The 19,058-nt window shown below is 41.0% G+C and overlaps 1 protein-coding gene across 1 annotated transcript in view; it reads left to right on the top strand.

The window, feature by feature from the left end:
- The window catches only part of IGF2BP3 (insulin like growth factor 2 mRNA binding protein 3), a 112,289-nt gene that overhangs the window by 50,157 nt on the left and 43,074 nt on the right, over positions 1-19,058 (top strand). The window lies entirely within an intron of this gene.

The following is a 19,058-nucleotide window of genomic DNA, read 5'->3' as shown; positions in this document are numbered from 1 at the left end:
TCTATTGCTTTAGAAGCAGAACTGAGGAGTTTGCAAGCTGCGCTTAGTTTCTTTCCCAGCTTGAGCCACTATAAAGAACAAGTTACACGGCATTAAAAGACACAGACCAGGCTGTAAAGCAGTACAAATTAAGCTGTGCATTTCTAAATCATGAATAATTCTGAAAACCCTGTTGTATGAGAGAAATGCATGTCCCTGCATTTTTGAATCAGTCGCAGAAATGGCGTAGGGTTGGGACAAAGAAAAGGGGTGGAACGTGACTCATGATGCATGAAAATATATAATTCACTGAAGTCTTTCACAGCTTATAAGCAACAATCTAAAAGGAGAAGAAACACAGCATAAAAAAAATTCTAAGCATGAAGGGACTTCCTCTGTTGGCATCCAACAGGTTGACACCCTTGGTGGAGTGGTTGCACAGCTTTGTAAGCAGTGCCCGGTCTCAGTTTGTGAGATTTGTGACCAGCCACCCTCTCCAGCCTCTCACCCTATTGTCGCCATCTGCAATGGCTCTTGGTGCTGCAGGAGAGCATGGGCTGTTGCTGGTGAAGCTGCAGGTGCACATCTGGCTCCTCTCTCTTGGTTACAAGTCAGGCTCTCTGTTCTTGCTGCTCACATGCTTGGAGGTGCAGTGCAAAGGGCAGCTCTGCCTGCTGCAGCCACTCCCAGGCGTTCCTGCATGGAAGCCCCGGGCTCTGGATGTGCTCATGTGTGCTGGGAGCGCAGCCTCCTCGACAGGAAGGAGCACTGCAGGCCGTGAGCTCATTTCCACGATACCTCACACAGCTGCGAGGGGCTGAACTGCACGGTCGTGTCGCCGGCTCTGCAGTCTTTTGAGCTTGTCTTGGGAGGTTATTGTTGTAAGCAGGCATGTGCTTGACACGCATGGTTTTGTGCCGGTGTTTGTGACGAGGGAGGAACAGGACACGCCTCAGCAGTGCCTGCCGTGCCTCGCAGTCCTTACACAGATGGCCCTATCCTCGCGGGGTCTGCTTCCTGCCAGATTTACAACTGCCTGCTCGTTATTAGATTTGGAGCTGTGTGTGAGTGCTTGTAGTGTTTGTAGAGTTGCCTGCATGTTTAAAGTTTGCACAGATACAATTCTTCTTGGTGATGCCCGGTAGAGAACTGTGCTGCTTTCTTTACTTAGCAGCTGACACTGGGAAAAAAATAAACCCCAATATACTTGTTGTGAGGGTCTGATTTTTCTAAAGCTAAATAAGTAAGATTGGACACACTTTTGAGGGTCTAGAATATTTGCTGTCTCTGCTGGGAAGGGCAGGGGTGCTGGGCTCTTCTGCTAGTTGGCTTGTTCTGGATTATGGAATTTAAGTTTTGACATCCAAGTTAGAAAACTGAGCATTTTTTTGGAGCTGATTGGTGGTTTGGAACCACTGCAACAGCACAACATATACTTGCATGGGGTAGTTTAGAGGTATATACAATGGAGCATTTATTCAGTTTTTATTATTATTGGCCAGTGCAAAGAGGTGATTGTATTTTACACAAAAACCCAGAATATTTCAGCCTCTCCATACATAATTTACCACTTGGAATTTTGTAATTATGGTTCTAGTTGAGCTTGCAGTTGGTAACTCCAGAACTTGAACCATTTGCCTTCTCTTTAATGGTTAGAAAATGAGCTTTTATTGAAAGGTTTAGGGTGACCCATGGCTGCTCTTTCTTTGTGGTGTAACAAATGAAGGACAGGCATACAGATGGTTTCCTGCCTGGTATGCTCACAGCACTTCTTGGGGCTCATGTGCTGCTGATGTGTACTTACATATTGCACTTAAACCTTTTCAGAGCTTTGAAGCTGGAATTGCAAGTGTTTCCTCAAACCTCTTAGAGGAAATTTATTAAGAATTTTATTTTCCAAAGCTGATGATGGCTAAGAATTAAGAGATTTTGTAGTTTGTGCTATTGCATCTTGATGCACCTCTGTTACAAACTCAGGTTGTGGCCTGTTGGGTTCATGGCACTGCTGTGATTGGTAAGGAGTTCTTGTGTTGTCACTTGTTCTGCACTCCTCTGACTGCTTTTCATGGTTGGCTTCCACTGCCATATTTAGAGGCTTTTTTTTAAGGCAAAGATCATATGTAAAAAATATCAGCCTTCAAATCCCTAAACCAAACCTTTGCTGTCTTTTCTATTTACAGCTGCAATCAGCTTGATGTACCCTTAGCATCCACCAGCTCTAGAGCTTTGTTTTCCCTTTTTCTTCAAATCACTGCACACCTATTTGATACTTGTACCATGCTTTTAATTTCCATTTAAGAACACAATATAAAGTAGATTATGAAAAACTAAAGGGAAGAAAAAACAAATCCTTGTAATACCGCTTTTTTCCTTATATATTTTGTATTTAAAGGGCAAATGTGTTTACACAGGTGTACTTATTTGCTCCCCCAGTATGTGAACTGTATGAAAGATGGATGATAATGTTTAGTGCCTATGCGCTCATGTACAGATTTATATTAACAAATGATGTTTTGCTTTATGATCCCATTTCTGTCTTTTAATGCTGCATAACTTGCACTTCATAGTTGGCTCAAACTGAGAACAAAACTAAGGAGCTTGCAAACACCTTGGTACTGTTTCTGAAGCAATAGAGAATGATGAAGTGCAGAATCTAAGCATTCATTTTCTAGAGTATCTTGGATGATTTAAAAATGAAATTTATTCAAGGATTTGATGAATACAGGCTTAGTCTATGCCAGTTACTGATGTATCAAATTATATTTGTAGAGACAAGAGTTTTAACAGATGACATTTTCCCACTGTGAGTGGAATGGCTGTAGATATTTCCCTTTACTTCACACTGCCACCTCCTTTGAGATGAACATCCTCCTCTCTGCTACTTCTGTCTTGTTAGTCTCTTTACCCAAGTGTCTCTCTGGGGTTTGCTCTGTGTATGTCATTGTAAGATGTATGTGGACAACTCAGGGTACCTCCAGCAGGAGAAGTAAAACCTGACCAAAAAAGACCTAAGGGCATTAAGTCTTTCTACTGCCTTTCATGAAGATAAAAGTGTTCGAGTGCATGAAATGTTTCAGTACCTGTTGTGAAATGGTAGAAGTCTTAAGTCTTGATATGGGAAGGATATCTGGAGTAGTGAGAGTCTAAAATTCATCCATACTCCAACTGTACAAATTCAGAGGTTGACTTGAAGTCACTGAGGTGTAGATGATTGTGCCTTATGCTGGGTGAAATGACCTGGTGTTTAGACCTTGAATAGCTCTAGTGATGGTGTTTCATATAGCTGTTTACAGAATTTGGGAGCCCCACCAAAAGCCAAAACCAACTTCAGCCTAATGTATCACACTGGTCTTGGTTCTGACACCAGGTAGCTGCAGTTGTCATAGGGCAAAGTCTAGATTTGGTCCTCAGCTGCAGTCCTACTGTGACATGAGCACCGGTGCTTGGGTTGACTGGACTTCAGCAGATACTGAAGGCCAGTGAAAGCATTTGACTTGAAGCCAATGTTCTGTGCATGCAGCTTTGTATGTGTCCATGTTGGCATTGTCCTCTTCTAAATGGTGTGTGTGGGGAAAACATCACAATATTGAGATAAGGGATCACAAGTAGAGGGTGTGTACATGTCCAGTGTACAGTATTCAGGTCTCAGAGTACAGGGTTTCTGTCTTACAAAAAGATGTGCATGAAGTGTACAGTGTACCGTACAGCTGCTGTGCAGCTTTTCCTAAATTAGTAATTTTTGCTGTTCTAAAACTGTCCCTGGTAGGCCTGCTCTCAGCTGCTGATGTGAGTTCTAGTCATGTTTTTTATGTTTTCCCTGAGGAATATTTAGCTATGAATACCTTTAGGAGGCCACTTGAACTGTGTTTATAATAATAAACACAATGCTATGACAAGATGCTGAATCCAGTAAACAGTATTCTATATGTCCTACCAGACTTTGAGATGTCACTTTTTAAAATGAACCAGTTGTGAGTGAAGTGACCAATATTCATGCTATGCTAATGCTGTGCAGAGTTCTTTGAGATGTGTGTGCTGTGAGCACATCCCACAACCTGTGTTTTTATGCCTGAAGTCAGCTTGCTTTTCCATGCTGAGTCCTGCTACCCTGCAAGTGGGAGGGGTATGAATGAATATGTACAGCATGTTGTGTGTGTGGATATGCATTTGTACATAGTAGAAGGACACTACTTCAACTTCTAGAAAATATATAGTCAGCTGCATGCATTGAAGCACAAGCAGCTGCCATCCACATCTGTAGCAGTGGCAGTGAAGACCTGAGCAGGAGTGTGGAGAGAAATGGGGGGCTGGGCCACTTCTGTGAACAAATTTAAGTTATCCCAAGGATGGATTTGCTTAGACTTACATCTGCCAACTGCCAAAACTCATTTGAATGTTTTTCTAAGAGGTTTCTAGGAGAACAATATTACAATATTACTTAGGAGAATGTACTAACATGGTTAATATGACAAGTATCTTTACTAGCTTCATGTTTTTCTTGTTAAAGCTTGCTTTTAGCATTTCTCCTGTGATGAAAAGCCAGCTGAAGGTGTTACCTGTACCATAACAAGAAACAGATGAGAGGAAGTGGGTAATGGTTATTTGTTAGCTTTTTAAAAAATTATACCAAGTATTTATGTAACATGTAGTCACAGATGTAGTCAAGAGTGTAGATAAATCAGGCTTCCTTTTCCCAGAATTTGGACAGAGATCTCTTGAGTTATTTCCTCATTTCTTGTCTGAAGATATAAAAATACCACAAGCACTGAAGATTTTAAGAGGAGTTTTAATGCAGCCAAAAGAGTAAGAAACATCTCATACAGGCATTGTTGTTCAGAGACTTAGGTTCTGTATCACCGTCACATCAGAATTTCTCTGTTAGCTAGATATTGGGAAGAAAATGACTTACAGAGGCAATGTTTCTGCTTTAAAAAACCAAAATAGATAGGGGTGAGATGGAGGAAAAGAGGAGTAAGTGATTTTTGATTTCCCCTGGAAAGCCCACTGCCTGGTTGTCTCATGTTAGATCCCCTCACATACAATGCCCTGTTCTTATAAATGTACTGAGGGGAAATTTTGTCCTCTAGTTTTAGTCAAGAGTCCTGGAAGGAAAAACCCATTAAAAAAGGCACTATAAGTTAGCATTGAGATGACTTCAAGGAGAAGATTGAGTGGAGCAGTTGGTCCATCAGTCCAGAAGGCCTGGTCATTTTCTCATCTAGAAGCAGGTTTCACATTTTTGTGAATGTCCATTCTTGTGAGGATTCTTCTGAAAAGGTCAAGGAAAAAATATCAAGTAAACTGAAAGTGAAATGTGTCTTGTCTCTCTGAGCATGCAGAAATGAACATTAAATGAACCAAAATTTAACCTTAGAAGACACCAGTTGACTGAAATTGGATACCTAAGACTGAGTATTGAAATGGCTGCCAGAAAAAGGAGGATCCAAGGTGATTTCTCAGAGTTAAGTCTGTCTGTGATAGCGCCTGGTGTGTGCTTTAGGAGCTGTTCTGTGATGGCCACTGCTGATAGAGGTTAAGGAGTGCCCTGCATTGTCCTGGTGGGAGACAATGCAGGGAATGAAGCTTGCATGGCTCTTTGTCACCATCTATTCATATTTCCAGAGCGTTAACCCTGAGGTGATTCCTTTATCATATTGGAAGGCATGAGAGCCTTCATTAACCACAAAGAGGGCACACCCTGTGCATGTTGTAGTGTGCAGAGGCAAAGTGTGTCTGCCTTAATTATGCTTTTTGTTCCTGAACACCCCAGAACTGGGCTGGAGGGTGACAAGGGGAAAGTCTGGTTTGGGTTTTCCCTCACTTCTTCAAGGAAAAACGAATATGGTTATCAACATGTATTGAACTATCTGCCTTTTTCTTGTGAAAGTTCACTATTGCAGATAAGGTTGCATGCAGAAATTTTCCTGCATGCTAGTTGGGAATACCAGCAGATAAGTTGGAGCCTGCAGCAAAGATGAGCATGTTGGAGTGTCTGTTTACAAATCAAATATCTGCCTGGCATGGCCTGCCCTGGCAGCAGAGCTATGTGTGCACTAAAATTAAAGAGGAGGCTGGAAAGGGAGACATTCCTTGTGTTCTGGGCTGGTCTCATTGGTTCAGCAGCATGTACCACTACTGTGCTGCTGGCATGGTAGCCAGAACAACTACAGTAGCACATTGTGCACTGGTGGGTAAGAGCTCAACAATAAGGGACTGGAAAAGACCACTTTCCATGGAGAGGTTTTTAGAAGGCTGAATATTACTGAAATAATTTCACAAAGCTATATGGTCTGAAAAGTAACTGAAGTGACTGCTCTTGATCTGCTGCCAGACCTCATGGGGTATTGCTTTCCACAGGCTGCTGCAGCACATTCGGCCATGTTACCCCATCCCATAATTTTTTTCTGCCATAACTGAGCTTACTATTTGTGCTGATTTGAAAGTTAACCATGCTCCCAAATAAGCAGAGGGAAAAGTGATTTTACTGTTGCTATGTGGCAGAATGGCCAAATGCTTGCATGTATTTTTGGGGTGGTACAGAGTGTTTAGACTTTAAATTCTAGCCAAGGGTGTTCAGGTTTCTAAGCTTGCCTCTGTGCCTGGCAGCAGCTCCTGAAGTGTTGTCAGCCCTGCTGCCAGGGATGTTGTGATGTCCTGGAGGGGACAATATGGCAGCCTGTTAGCCTGAAACTCTCATATTCATTTAAAGTCGAAGATATTAAATGTCAGTAAAGGGTCTCCAATGCATGGAGCATTTTCTCTTTTTAAAGTAAAGAAACCCTGTGATGTCCTCAGCTTCTCCTGCAGTGCAGTTTGGAGCAGTAAGTCAGCAGAAAGGCACTGCTTGTAGTGCTTCCAGGAGCTGTGCTGGTGCAGAAGCCTGTTCTCCACATTCAATGTCCATGACTTTTTTTAGAGTTTGACACATTCTCGTTGCTTATTGGGAAGTTTGCTTCTAGTTTCACAGGGGAAGAGGGTGGTTTGGGCTTTTGCATTTATTTTCTTGGCATTTAAATATTTCTCATCTCCTCTGGGATGCTGTGCTCTGCGTCTTGTGGTCTTTGCTCATAATTTAAGAACCTTTCTTTATAGCAGAATATGTGCAACCAGGCCCACCTTTATTCAGTTGACTCATGTATGAAGACCATCTCAGAGTACCTTGGTGCTGAGCACAGCTCTGCTGTGTTTATTACAGGGTCTTGTCTGTCATGCTTCTGATTCTCCATCCTGCTCCCTTGCTTTCAAGTATCTGGGTGATGAAAATTGTGTTGTCACTGTTGTCTTGTGTCTTCTAGCTTCATGGCTTCTGATATAAGACTGTTTAAGCGTGCTGAGCTATTTCTATCTCCCTGAAACCAAGCATCAGGGGATGTGGTATGTGTAAGGATATGTGGTTGTAAGGGAGTGTGTATTAGGTGACTTCTAAGGCTTCTGCTACTGTGTTTCTCCATCCTTCTTGTTTTTGTTCATCCTATGTTCCCTTGCACTGGTAAGCTGCTCTTGTGTGGCCTCTGACCTGGGATCCTGATCTCCCTATTTGCTCTCTTCCCTGACCTGGTTATGATGCAGCTTGTCCCTAAATGCTGCTGTTGAGATTTTTTTGGATGGCTTTCATTATGCTCCTCATTTTGCAAGCACCTCTAGAACTTACTGCTTCCACAATAGCTGGAGACTTCATTGATGTCCTTTCCTACAAGGCACAGATCAAGTTCCCTCAGAAGTCCCTCCCCACCACTGCTGCCTCACTGTTCACCTCCATCCCCTGGAGACTTGGCAATGGCTGGCCACTGGTCCTGGTGTCCATCCAGCCTCCCAGCTAGGCTACACTTCCTTCAGCTGCCTGCTCTGCATTTTGCTGTCCAGGCAGCCCTTGGCTACACCTGCAGGCTCTCTGGACTACCCTGGTTTGGTGCTGCTTGTCATGCACAGCTGCTGAGCTCATGCATGCCTCTAATGCTTCAAAATAAAGCTTTCCCCTGTTCTAGCAGTCTTCTACTACTGCTCTCTGCATCTTCTTGCTATCCTTAGCTCTGAATAGAATGTTCATTCTTATCCAGATGCCATGAGCAAGGATTTCAAGATCTGTGGCTCCCTAAATATTCAACAGGCGAATAACCAAGATTTCTTAGTTCCTCTTACACCGCCTCCTCTTTCTTTCCATGTCAAGAGCAAAGCACTGAAGTACTCTTTCCCTCAGTGCCTAAAAATCTTATTCCCCTTCTGTTGAGTTGAGTATTTAGCTATGAATCAGTGAAAAATCAGAATGAAGTGTGCATTCATACAGGCGTATACTGGGATTTACACTCCTACTTCCCTTATTTTAAACAGTGCTGGCTTTTTAAATGTCAAAAAATTTAAATTTAAAGTTTTTTTAAGGAGAAGGAGTTGTTTTGACAAGGGAACATAGTTTGTTGTACAGTAAATGTGAAAGTGGTAAATGGCATACAACTTCTCCATGCTGTGCAGTATTCTTCACCTTTACTCTTAAATTTTACTGCTACAGATTGTTTTTATTAATGTTCAGGGAAACATTGCTGTAGAGAGTTACAGTACTTTGAGCAGAGGATGGCTTGTGCAGCTACTTATGGAGCAGCAATGAAACACAACTTGGGCCACTTATTCAAATATTTGCAGTGCCTGTTCAGAGCATAAGAAGGAGCTTGCATCAAAACTGAGTCCAGGCTTCTGGAAAACAGCAGGTTTGTGTTGATGGGTTTTTCTTAAGACCAAGTGTATCAGTCTAGTCTGGTGTAACCAAACTGCTCAGATCCTCGCTCAAGGATGACTTTTGCAAAGGACAATTCTGCTGAATAAAAGAACAGCAAACACCTCAAAACCTTATATCATCCACATTATTTAATATTCCCCTTTTCCTCTATGAATCCCAATGCTTGTAAGGAGTGAGGGTAGGTTTTTTCAGATCTGTACAACTACAGAGTAATAATTACTGCAGAGTGAGTGCAACAGTGTAAACTTGCCTCATTGTGATTGCATTTCTTTTGTTTTCCCTTTAAAATTAGAGAAAACATTCTAATTCTATTAATAATGTGGTTGAACAATAAGCTTCAACATTTGAGAGCTTGCTGGGGACTGAATACATTCTGCAAATGGAAAGCTCACTACTTTGTAGAAGGCCCTGAATGCAAGGAGATGGAAGTGAAGATCACTCTTACACCCTAGCTATAATTAACTCATTTGATTGTGGCCCTTTCACTTGAATTGTTCCAGTGATCTTACTTTTCATTTGACTGCTCCTTCAAAACTGACTCTTAAAAGTAATTCACAGTTCATAAGCTGTCAGCTAATATTCAGCATTCACACTCTGAATTGTTTTGTTTTACTACATATAGGTCAAATGATATTAACATAGAGCATCTCTTGAAATCTTAATTTCTAGTTTAGATAATTGCATTCAAAAATTTGTGGCTATTTGTAAACATCCTCTTAAACCTTACCTGTCAGATTAGTGCATGAGTTTGCCTTAATTCCAGGATTCTTTAAGGTAGACTGGAAAATCTCACAGATTTTGGTAAATTTGTGTTCAACAGAATTTCATTATAATATTTCTTTAACTTTAAGGGGGATTTAGTAACTTGGTTTTGAGTGTTTAAAATATGAACACTTTAATTTTGATGACTGAGTGATTAGGTAGCCACTAGATTGCATGTTTTATTAGAGAAATTTTCTGCACTCAAAAAACCCATGTTTCCCCTTTGCTCCAAGGTTCATGTTTTTGGAGTCTGAAGGCTTTGGCGGCATGTAATTGTTGTTGTTTGCAAAGCTTTCATCTCTGTGCTAGCACTGTGGAAACCTTTACTGTGGATTTTATTTCCATTCAGTTTTGCAGCTCAGTAACTCAAGCACTTGAAGGTGGTGTACTTGTTCCACCAGGATCACTCCACGTTATAAAGTGTATATAATTTTTGCTTCTGTTTGATCCCAGGCTTCAGTTCTTGAGTCTTGCCTGCAACTCCTATCCACTTTTTTTTCAGTGCCCAGCCCTCACAGTGGGGACTAGGTCAGGTTGCCCTCTTTCCTCCCCTTTCCCTGGAAACAGCCACACAAACTAGGAGAGGTGGGTTAAAAAAAAAAAGGGGAAAAGTCTTCTCTAGCTGTGGGGATTGGGGGATTGACTTGTGTAATTTCAGGTATAACTGTTACAACTGTTTGGGTAACTGGGCTGCCCTGTGAGTTATAGGACAGCTACTGATGGTCTGCACTCAGGGGCAGGAGTTTGGTCATGCCAGCCTGTCTAGGGAAGTGAAGTACATGGTGTGCACTGATGGCTTCAGGGAAAGTTTTGGATGAGGATATCCAGCACCCATGTGCCTGGAAGCTTCTGTAAATGCAAATAACAGCTCCCTCCCTTCAGCAGTCCCTTGTCTGTCAGAGCCTCATTGCTTAGAGGCCAAACCTACACCTCTGGTCCACAGCAGCGCTGTCCTCAGTAGATCTGCTGGGAAGCCGAAGGCACGGCATGCATCCTATGGATGACCATTTCAAAAAGGGAGAAGGGCAATCTTATAGCTCCAGAAAAATGCTTCAATCTTTTTATAGTTTTTCCTGGTTATAAAGAGATTCAAGATATTCATGAAGTGGTTGTTAAGGACTTATCTTTTTCCTGAAAGCTTGTCATTTTGCATCTTGTGCACAATAGAGGGAATGTCTCAGACGTGATTTCCATCTGAGTTATAATATACTGCCTTTTTATCTGCATTAATCTGTGAACTAAATCCATTTATAGGATTTTCCTCCGTGATTCCCTCTATAATTTTTGGATAGTTGCAAGCAGACCTTAGCAAAAATTCTTAAAATATAGGACAACCTTCCCAGGAAAGACTTCCCTGGTATCAAGCTCTGGCTTGGCTCTGTTTCTACAAAGCACAGTCATATCTGTACCAGAGGGAACACTTTTCGTACATGTGGCCTCTTCTTGAAATTATGCCTGTGCCCTTGTGGAGAGATTTCTTGGAATTTGTAATTGTTGATAGGTTCCAAAAGATTATTTGAAAATTGATTTTTTTTTTTTAGTCTGACAGATATTTGTTATAATTGCAGGATTCCAGCTTTACAGAAGGCATTTTTTGAATGCACAAACTATTATTGTGCTGAAACTAAAAATATCAGGCTAGCACCAGCCTTGTAGAGCAGTAATGAAGTGGCATCAAGACTTTTAAATAGATACAGAAAATAGCTTTTAAAAATGCTATTTTTGCACACACAGACAAAAGAGAATAAAGTGTATAGGAGAAATACAATTTTCCTTGCTAAAGCTCGCTATTAAAAAGAACACATTTTCTGTAATGACATGGAGGTAGCAAAATTGAGAGGACTGAAAGGTTGAAGGGGACAGGAAAAAACATAGGTGTTTCTGTTCTAGTTTTCATGGCCTAGAGCAGGACATGGCAGCTTGCACTGCCAGGCTGAGCCACAGCCCTCCTGATGGAGACCAGTGCTTGGTGCCTTCACAGGAAAGTGTCAAAACTGCCAATAAGGCACCGACTGTATCTTGGTATAGCCCTGTGAGTAAAGCAGAAAAATCATCCTTTATCCCAGTGTCTTTTCCAAACATTCCTTTAAGATTTGCTGGTTCCCTTGCTTTTGTGTAGTCTATCATTTAATCAGAGTTGGGCAATGAGTGTTCAGTGGATAGTAATGCTTTTAAAACTTTTTTTCCTTTCCCTTTGGCAAACTACAAATGACATCGTAGAAGTAGTGGAGAGTGTTTCTACTTAAGCTGGCCTCCCCAGTTGGAGAGGAGGCAGATGAACATGAGCTAGCATTGCTGCTGCATCCTACTACGTTTCACAACACCCATCTGCCAGCCCGGCATGTGATCCCTCCCTCACGCCGAGCCGCAGAAATGTCCTGGTAGCCCGTCTGCCCGAGGAGGAGGGGGCCCCAACAGTGCCCACAAGGAGCTACTGGGAATGGGGATTAGCTCCATAAAACAGCAGCTCCTGCCTTTAAGGACCAATCAGTGTGACAGTGCTTTTTAATTTTCTGGAAAGAAGGATGGGTCCTGAATCAAGAGCATTAGCATTAGTGTTAACCTGGTTCATAAACTCCAGCGTTATCTGAAACTGCTCTTGAAGTTACACCTTTAGTGTGAAGAGAGGGGAGATTAATTAAGTATTGTAGCAGATATTGTGAGGTGCTTAATTGTATTCAGATAATATTGCATAAATACTTATTCTCTGTGTTTTCAAACTTGTTTTCATTTAATTTAGATGAAGGGTGAATACAAGCTGCCAATTTGGCCATCTCTACATGATTCGTTATTTCATAATACCTGTATCATTTTCCCTCTCACTCCTTTCCAAACTGAGTTATCCTGCTCCCTTTAATCTCTTTGTGAAGGAGGCCACCCATGCATCTAATAAGTGAGTTTTTTGCTTTTCTCTTAAACATGTCTCAAGTACTTTTTTTAGCCTTGCAGACCATTTAATGCCATTTGTCAGCCTTGATACTAAGATTTTTCTTTCTCCATCTCATGCATCTTTAGCATAATGCACACTAACCTTTCTTCCTTATCAGATATTAAAGAGACTATTTCCAGCTTAGGGTGTAATGTGGGAACATGAAAGCACATGAGAATTTTTGTGTGTTGTGTTCAGCACCTGGGCTAATCTTGTAGCCTGAAAATTTCTTTTGAAATTTCTTCTATTTTCAGAGCTTTATTAGAATAGTCTCTCAGTGAATTTTCCTATTGTATGAGTTATTTTTTTAGAAAAAAGGAGAGGGAGGGAGTTTTGATACTGATGTTATCTGTAATGATTTATCATGTTGCTTATACTTGTTGGATTCCTATTTTTTTTTAGAAACCAACCTTCTATTGGTAAATCATAGTAATTATACTTTAAGCAATTTCTGACTTAGCAGATTCAAGGCAGGTACTTTTAAATGTTATTTCATATTAGTGTGGTTTTAAAGCACCCAGCCCTCTCTTTCCTTTACCTTTTTAATATACAGGGGTTGTGTGTGTATATATATAACAATTTAAATGGCCCAGCAGTATTATCTGGAAATGCTTAAACACATGTGGTATGTGGAGTTAGGTATAATAGTTGTACTCACAGTTGCACATGATGCTCTACCTGAGACCTATTTTCAGTTGCCTTCTATGTTTTGCTTAATTCAAAACACTGAAATTGAAATAGTCCACAACATCCCTTACCTCCTTATTCCTTTTAATTGAGCATTTCAGAAGTCCTACAGTGACAGCAAGGTAAATGGGGACCTGGTGTTTGCTCTTAGCCCTGTAGGGAGGGCCATTGGCTGGGGCCAGAGGGTGGCTCTGCTGTCACCAACAAGTCCAGCCTGTGCAGTGGAGATGAGCAGTCCATGAGAGCTGTGACCCAGTTATTCACCACACACTTTCTTAATTTGGTAGCAAGTCGAGGGCTTTGAGGAAGACAAACCCTTTTGGTTAGGGGGAATTGAATTTGTTGCCATGGCAAACTGAATCCTGCACGTTCTGGTCTCTGGTGCTGGGCTACCCTCCCTAAGCAGAAGTTGCTATTAGTTGCTAACAGTGCCTCCAGCTTGTCTTGTGATGAGCCTGAGGTCCTTCCTGCAGAAGTGCTGTGTTCCCCTTACTACCAGAAGTGGCATTGAAGCTGCCCTTTGAACACACAGACGTGCTGAGCACTATGGAAAATCAAGCCCTTGGTGTCCAAATTGGTCACTCAATTAGTAATTCCTTTGACAATTTTGTCTTTGTTCTCTGTGGTTCAGCATTACATTCTTAAAACCCTGGTAATGCCACCTAAACAGAATTGTATTATAGGGTAAACTTATTATTAGTTTTGAACATTTGGATGTAACTGTAAGTTCCCAGGAGAAGAATTCACTCCAGGGTTTGTATGGGATGTGGTAAATAAGCCAGAGTTATTGTTTTCAGGCACTGCCTTTCTGGTGTGTGCAAACAATGACTTCAGCAGCTTCCAGGCTTATTTTTCTGATTCTTCCAGACTATGGTCATGGTTTCATGAGACAGTAAACTGGGTTTTGGAGGGCCTACAAGATGAAAAACACCATCACCACACGCTGCAGCGCATTGAGCCATTGCAGACTGGCTTTGCCTATTCAAATGCCTTCACGAGGCTTTGGAAAAATAACTGTGTCCTGGCAGACTGAATTGGGTATTCCATGTCCATGCTCTTTGCATGGAACAGGAAGCAGCATCCTCTGACCTTTTTGGTGAAAGTGGGCAAAGTCACTATGTGTGGGGTGTGGAGGGGTGGCAGTGATGCAGAGAGGCTGCCCAGGCTGGGAGATGCACTGGGTGACCTGGAGCTGAGTTCACCTGTCCACCAGAGTCTCCATTCAGGCAATGCAGTGTTATCCAAGTTACACCTTTCAAAAATAACCCTCAGGAATTTATTAGGGTCTTCTTCAGTTTAATTTTCCTTCTAAAGCCATGCTAGCTGGGATCCTTGTTGGCAATATTGATTTTTTTCTACCAACCAAAAATAATGCCAAACTGAAGGTGCTTTGAGAAGCCTTTTTGCCATGGTCTGTTGTTGGCAGCTGATGTGGCTGTGAGAGGAGCAGCACCTCTGCCAAGGTAATATCACACCTCCAAGTCACAAAATGCCAGGTCTGCTCCTGCTGTACTGCAAATTTTAGTACACCAGGGCCTGGTGGGGACCACATCAGACCAGTTAGGCTCAATTAATATAATTAATGGAAAATGGCATTATGGTGATTTTTTTGTTGTTGTTTTGTGGTTTTTTGTTTGTGCTTTTTTTTTGTTTGTTTGTTTTTATGAGGGTTTTTTTGTGATTTTTTTTTTTTGTGTGTGGGTTTTTTTTTTTTTTTTTTGGCCTTAGGTGTATCAAGAAAGTATGCAGCTGGCATTCTTGGTTCAGCCAGGCTCAGTATCTCAGTATCTGTGATATCAGCACTGCTCTTTACCCACCCACATCCTCCTTTCCTTACCTGGCTCTTTTGTTTTCCTTCACACCCCCCCTCCATTAAATCAAAATTGTTTATTTGTTAAATCACATTGTACATTCAAAGTCTTTGCAGCCAAACATTTCTATGTGGTTTTTCAACTGAATTGCCCTAATACTTCTGTCTCTTTTAGCCTCTGCTATTTATGATTTTGGTTGTGTTGTCTAATTTTAATTCCTTGTCAACATGACGCAGGAGTCATGGAAACAAGGGGGTGGTGGTGGTCTAATGGATTTGGTCTACATGAGAGGAGAAAATAACTTCAGGTTCTCCAGCACCACTGTGACGTTCCTGTCGCAAAGTGCATGTGTGAAAGAGAAACTGTATGGATAACTGTGCTTACAGACCAGATGTCTTCAGACTAATTTCCTTACAGTGTGCAGCAGAAGTCCTACAGCACTATGAGATGATGTGTATAAAATAGTCTGTTCTGAAAGTGCAGAAAACTGCTCTGATTTGTTCAAAAGTGCTACTTCTAAACCTGTGAAATCTGTACAAGAGCTGCGGTATTTTAACGTGTGCATCAAGCTCTCGGTTTCACTGAAGAGTAATGTTTCCTTCCTTTTTTTTCCCATGCAAAGCAGCCTTGATTTGTGGGGCTTGGTGTAGGGTAAGGCTGTTTATAATGAAGTCAGAATTGGCTTTTAGAGCCTGATGAATGAAAGTCCACAGTATAAGACTGCAGCTTTTTGTGAGAGAGACATCTGTGCTATAACAAGAGCAGGAGACCCAATTTAGACAACTGCTAGAAGGAGAGCTCAAGAAAAGGAAAGACCTTTTTTTTTCTAGCTTAGATTAAATATTTGTACAAATAAACTTTTCAGCTGCTCATCAGAATTGCTGCTGCACCACCAACTTGGCTTTGAATTTTGTTCTGATTGCCCAACAAGGCTGTACACGAAGAGTGTTACGGAAGAGCAGTTCAAACAAAACATGTTTGTTTTGCAGCAGAACTATGGGCTTTGGGCTAGAGAGAAAAATTTGGGGAGAGGGAAAAGATAGTGAGAGACATATGAAGAAATGAAAGATGTGAATAGAAACTGACTGCTGCAGTAAAGCAAGAAACACGTGCAGGAATTGAGTTCTGTGTTTTGAAAGTGAGTTACAAGAGAGGATCTGGCTTTGAATATGACTGCAATGACTTTTCCCAATTGGATCAGCTGGTTCAGTTAAAAGTGTTCTCACCCATGAAGCTTGCTCCTCACACTCACTCACACATACCCCAACTGCTGCTGAAACTTTTGTACTAGTGCATTTTTAGTTAAAAGGCTACCTCTGCAGTGTTGATCACACCTAAAGTCCTGCTGCATGAGGCTGATGGTGATGAAAATTCAAGTTTCTCCTGAAGACAGTGCCATAGAGAATAAGTGTCTTTGACCAAAGAGGATTGTTTCTCAATTTGGTTAAAGCAAGCTTCAATCCTTTGAGGAAACTTCTCATAAATCTGTTCAGTAAAGCAACTCTTTTAAAAACATGGGAACCCAAATCACTTGGATTAAAGCCCAGATGGACACTGTCTCTGACTGAAATGGATCAGAAGAGGATTAAGGAGCAGCATAAGTGGAGAACTCTTGCTGGAGAGGGGGTGTGATGCTGTATGTGCCATTCTAGGCTGCTCCTCAGCATTAACAGCAAAGCAGCCTTTGGGTTCTTAGGCTCCTGGGAGCAAATGCAAGGGACAGTGTGGTCAGAAGTTTCTGATGACTGATCACAAACATGATGAAAGTACTTTTTAGAGAAAATGTGTCTTTTAAAAGTTGTGTGGATTCAGCTTTAAAGCATTTATTAGTGAAGATGGTGGGTGACTTTAATATGTGGCTTGCAATATAAGGGTATACCTAGCCCAGAATATAAATTTAATATAGAAATACCTTACAAAACATTGATTAATTATTACCAAGCAAACTGTTGTGGTACATACGGTATTCTAGCACTGCTCTTTGCCTGTATGAATAAGGATGAAAATGAAATTCTGTTTTGAAATGATGCAGCTTTGGGGGCAGAGTGGCCATGAGTGGTGGTCTGCACAGTTCAAACATAATCACAGCTAAGCACACTTGCTCATGTTGTGGCACGGTCTGCGGTGTAGAGCAGCACAGGTGTTGGCATACTGTAGGGACAAAGGAATTGCTTTATCAGACTAATGAACTCTTTGGTATCTTATTTCAGCTGAACATCTCAGAAAGGATCTCTAAGCCAGGAAAAGCTTTGCTTTTCTTGTTTTAAATCCCCAACCCCACCTGGGATTCTGTTCACCCACTGGTTTCAGTGGATCCCTTAAGCAGTCTGTGGAAGGTGGTTTTCCTCTAATCTCATGCTGTGGCTCTCTTGGCTTCTGTGAGGTACAGCTGCAGACCTGCAAGACCTCACAGCTCTCCCACTCATCTGTGCCAGTGTTTTAATTGTCTTAAAAGGATCTTCCAGAGACTTTTAATTTATTTTAATCCCCTGGAGCATCTCTGCTTCAGTAATATTTAGCAAATTTCAGCGCAAACATTCACTTAGATTCTAATTGTCAGATCCGAGGAGCCGCAGAAAAATTATTTTTTAGGGGATTGAAAAGGGAAACTCTCAGACTAGGCTAATCTCTACTTGTAGAATGAGAGGACAATTAACAACTTGTCTATGAAAACAAAACTCTTGCCAAGAAAACTTACTAGAGTTTCTACAAGAAGGATGGGGAAATTCTGCAGTTAGAAGCAGTAATGCATTTCTCAAACTTGGTGAGCACTGAATTGCCTTTTAAATACCTGGTTTGAAATGTTACCTTTGAAACATCTCTGTGCAGTTTAAACTTTAGTAGGTGGTAAAGAGTGGAAATTGCGCTGATATAATTTGTCTTTGGGTTTGGCATATAAAATACAGCTGTAGTAAAAGTATGTGGTAGATTGATAGATTATAATTTAGGAATTGTAATCTCATGAAGATGTAGTCTGAATTTTACAGTTTTACATTTTCAGGGACTGGGGGTTTGTGCACACTGGATTTCTGGTTATAGCAAAGGGAAGTGGCACAGATGCTTTTTTATGCCTACTGCTTTCCTTTATCTTTTCTTCCTTGTTTTCATCCTTTCCCTAAGGGGTTTCCTCCCTTTCTTACTTACATTTCCCCTTAAGAGATTAGCTGAAGAAATGTCATTTTGGTTACAGAAGGGAGTGCAAGCTTACTTTTTCACTACTTGGTGTAAATTGTGAACTTTTCCAGCATCAATTAAAATTGAGACAAAATGTTAGGATGCAATACACCACAATGCTGCTGCACTTATGTCTGTGCTAGTTACTGCCAGAGTCACCATTTTCTGCAACATTATTTCTCACCAGGAAGAAAATAAACTCTATACCATGTGAATTTTAGATGTGGTACAACTGTGGGTGTGTTAATGCTTTTACTGGAATACTCTGACACCCTGATTTTTCCCCAAAGCTTGTGTATTTTCCCCTTCTTCATCCTCCATTTGACAAGAATAAAACTATGCAAAATACAACTACTTAATTTAGATTTCTTTTGCCCCTTGTCACATACATTTATCTGTTTCTCCCCAGCTTTCTACTGAAGGAAAAATTAATTGTGACTTTCAAATAATGGTGAAGATACTGTTGTGCGTGGTTCCTCTGGCATGGTGATCTTTGAGAAATCTGTCAAAATAATTGTGAAACAGCTCTTTATGTGCTGGTTATTCTTGTTACCTTCTCCATACAGACAATTCCCCACTAAGGAGGAGAACAACACTTTTATGTACAACCTAAGTGTGTTGGGAGGAAAAACCCCAATAACTCCAAAGAGGGACAAAGTTAGATATATATGTGCTCTAATTCTTTCAGCCTCTGCTTTAACCCACTCTGAGAACAGGTGACTTGAAGGTTTATTTTCAAGGTTTGGAATATACAGTGCAGTGTGCCTTCCTGAAGTTATACTTTGTATTTTCACATTAATGAAATTTTAAATGCTGATTTTCTGACATGAGAGAGAAAAAAAGCAATATATGCTTGTTCTTCCTAGAATAATAATTTCTTCTTTATTGGAATGGCTGTCTTAAATTATCTATATTCTCCTACAATAATTTAAAAGATTCTGGTGGTTTTTAGAGTCGTTTTTGTTTTGTTAATCTGCTTTGAAATTTA

Source organism: Molothrus aeneus, chromosome 1, assembly GCF_037042795.1.
Source record: "Molothrus aeneus isolate 106 chromosome 1, BPBGC_Maene_1.0, whole genome shotgun sequence".
NCBI classification, from domain to species: Eukaryota; Metazoa; Chordata; class Aves; order Passeriformes; family Icteridae; genus Molothrus; species Molothrus aeneus.
This window is presented reverse-complemented; position numbering and strand designations above follow the sequence as displayed.